Source organism: Passer montanus, unplaced genomic scaffold, assembly GCF_014805655.1.
Source record: "Passer montanus isolate IOZ18808 unplaced genomic scaffold, ASM1480565v1 scaffold19, whole genome shotgun sequence".
Taxonomy (NCBI): Eukaryota; Metazoa; Chordata; class Aves; order Passeriformes; family Passeridae; genus Passer; species Passer montanus.
This window is the reverse complement of record NW_024366480.1, coordinates 8,933,496-8,936,218: the sequence shown is the minus strand read 5'-3', so window position 1 is coordinate 8,936,218 and position 2,723 is coordinate 8,933,496.

Below are 2,723 nucleotides of genomic sequence, written 5' to 3'. Positions count from 1 at the left end.
CCCCTGTGGAGACCACGCCCCCATATGGATTACGCTCCGTCTTCTGACCACGCCCACCGACGGAGCCCCGCCCCCCGGGCGGACGGGTTTGTGGGAATCCCGGAATCCATCGGGTCGGGAACGACCTTCGGGATCGGCGGGTGCAGCCTGTGACCCAGCACCACCACGTCAGCTAGACCATGGCACCAAGTGCCACGTCCGAGCTCTCCTTGAACACCTCCAGGGACAGTGACGACATCACCCGCCTGAGCAGCCCATCCCGATTATTTAATCGCCCTTTCTTCAGGAATTTCTCCTTAATGTCCAACCTGAACCTCCCCTGGCGCAGTTTGTAGTTGTGTGATCTCGTCCTGCTTGCCCGGGAGAAGAGACCGGCCCCCGCCTGGCCAGAACCTGCTGTGGAGAGCGATAGGGTCCGCAAGGAGCCGCCTCTTCCTTCTCCAGGCTAAACACCCCCAGCTCCCTGAGCTGCTCCTCACAGGCTGTGCTCCAGACCCTCCACCAGCCGCGCTGCCCTGCTCTGGGCACGCTCCAGCTCCTCAGTGTCCTTCTGAGCTGAGGGCCCAGAACTGAACCCAGTGTTTGAGGTGTGGCCTCACCAGCGCTGAGTACAGGGGGAAATCCCTGTCCTGGCCACGCTGTTCCTGACACAGGCCAGGGTACCACTGACCTTCCTGGCCACCTGGGCACACGCTGGCCCACGTTCAGCTCTTGCTGACCACCACCCCCAGGTCCTTTTCCACCGGGTCACTTTCTCAGCACTCTGAGTAGCGCTGCACGGGGTTATTGTGGCCAAAGGGCAGCACCCAGCATTTGTTCTTGCCGAACCTCATGCCTCGGTCCCAGCCCATCATTCCAGCTTGTCCCGGTCCTTTGCTGGCTCAAGGGTGCGGGTGAGTCAGCAGGGCACGGCTCAGCCCAGCCAGCTCACTGAGAAGGGCAGGTCTGCTGCTGCCAGGGCTGGCTTAGCCTGCAGGAATGTTCTACAAAGCCTGGAGGTAGGAAATAAGGAAACCTGTCTCCTAGTTTTGCCCCATTATGTAAGGCGTTTCATATCAATGTGTTTGCTGTAGAATGAGTCCGTGCAAAGTCCTCCAGGTGAACCCAGGCATTTGGCATTATCACTGTTAAGGAAACATCCCAGTCTGACCGTTCACAAGACTCTCTGCCAGTCACATTCCCAAGGCCAGAGACTTTCACTGCTGGGACCAGAGCCCCTTTCCAGCGGGCAGCTCCAGTGCACCCACAGGTGCCCCGCTTGACCCCCTCCCTCACACAGTCAGGCCAGGTTTCAGGTTTGCTTACAGGATCTACCTCATGTTCCTCATGGCAGAGTCTCAAATGTCTCATTCCATAAAGCAATTTATTCATGGTGCAGTAACATGGAAACAGCCCCAGCTCGTGCCTCTGAGAAGGGACCCCAACTAAGGAACCCAAAGGATCCCCTAGCTTTTACACCCCCACAGTCCAAGCCACACGCAAATCTCGCTCTTACTCATGAGTCTTCGCTCCTGCTGTGTCTCCCAGGGTCCCTTCACCCGGCTGACACCACCAAAGGGCTGGCAGTTCATGGCCTCTTGTCTCAGGCTCCCACTGAGAGCTCCATCTCCATGTGCAGCTTGCAGACCGAGCTGCTGCCCCACGTGTATTCCTCGGCAGTGACTTCATCCCTGGGCACAGCCCTGCACATGATGGCCCTGGCTGCGTGTCACCCCCAGGGCTGTTATTTATTAGGGTACTTAATCAAAACTCCTGGTTTGATTAAACCAGAATGCTCCCAGAATCCCGGAATCACAAAATGGGAAAGGAAGGGACCACAGTGGGTCATCGGGTCCAACCTCCCTGCTCAGCCAGGGTTATCCCAGAGCACATGGCACAGAGTTGCATCCAGACAATGCCTGAATATCTCCAGCAAGGGAGACTCCACAGCCTCTCGGGGCAGTCTGTTCCAGTGCTTGGTCACACACATAGTAAAGAAGTTCTTCCTGATATTCCTGAGAATATCAGGAATCAGAGCTTCCTGTGCATCAGTTTCTGCCTGTTGCCTCTTGTCCTAATGCTTGGCAGCACCGAGCAGAGCCTGGATCCATCCTCTGGGCACCCCCGCTCCAAATGCATACACACATTTATGGCTCCTGTCTCAGCCATCACTTCTGGAGGCTGAACAGGCCTGGGGCGCTCAGCCCTTCCTCCCTCATGAGAGACATGCTCCAATTCCTTCACGATATTTGCAGCTCTCCACCAGACCTGCTCCTTTGGAGGGAGCTCCACCTCTCCTTCGTGCTGACAGTTGGTTTCTGGGCATCAGGGGAACAGCCAGTCAATGTAATGCAGAACTGTTTTCTCCGGGTGCGCCTTTCCAGCGCGAACCGTATCGGGAGGTTTATGCTGGATATCAGGAAGAGGCTGGTTGAGCACTGGAACAGGCCCCCAGGAAAGTGGTCACAGCACCAGGCCTGACAGAGTTCGAGAAGCGTTTGGATAACGCTGTCGGGCACGCGGAGTGATTCCTGGGGCTGCCCTGTGCAGGGCTACGAATGGACGGGGACGATCCCCGGGAGCCGCTTCCAGCCCGGGACACGGACCCCGGGCCCCCGCCCCCGGGGCCGGCCCGGCCCCCGCCACTGCGCATGTGCGCTGCGCCGCCGCTTCCACGGGCGCGGGAGGGGCGGGGCGGGGCGGTGACGCAGGCGCGTGACGCGCGCGCCGGCGCGGGCACTAAA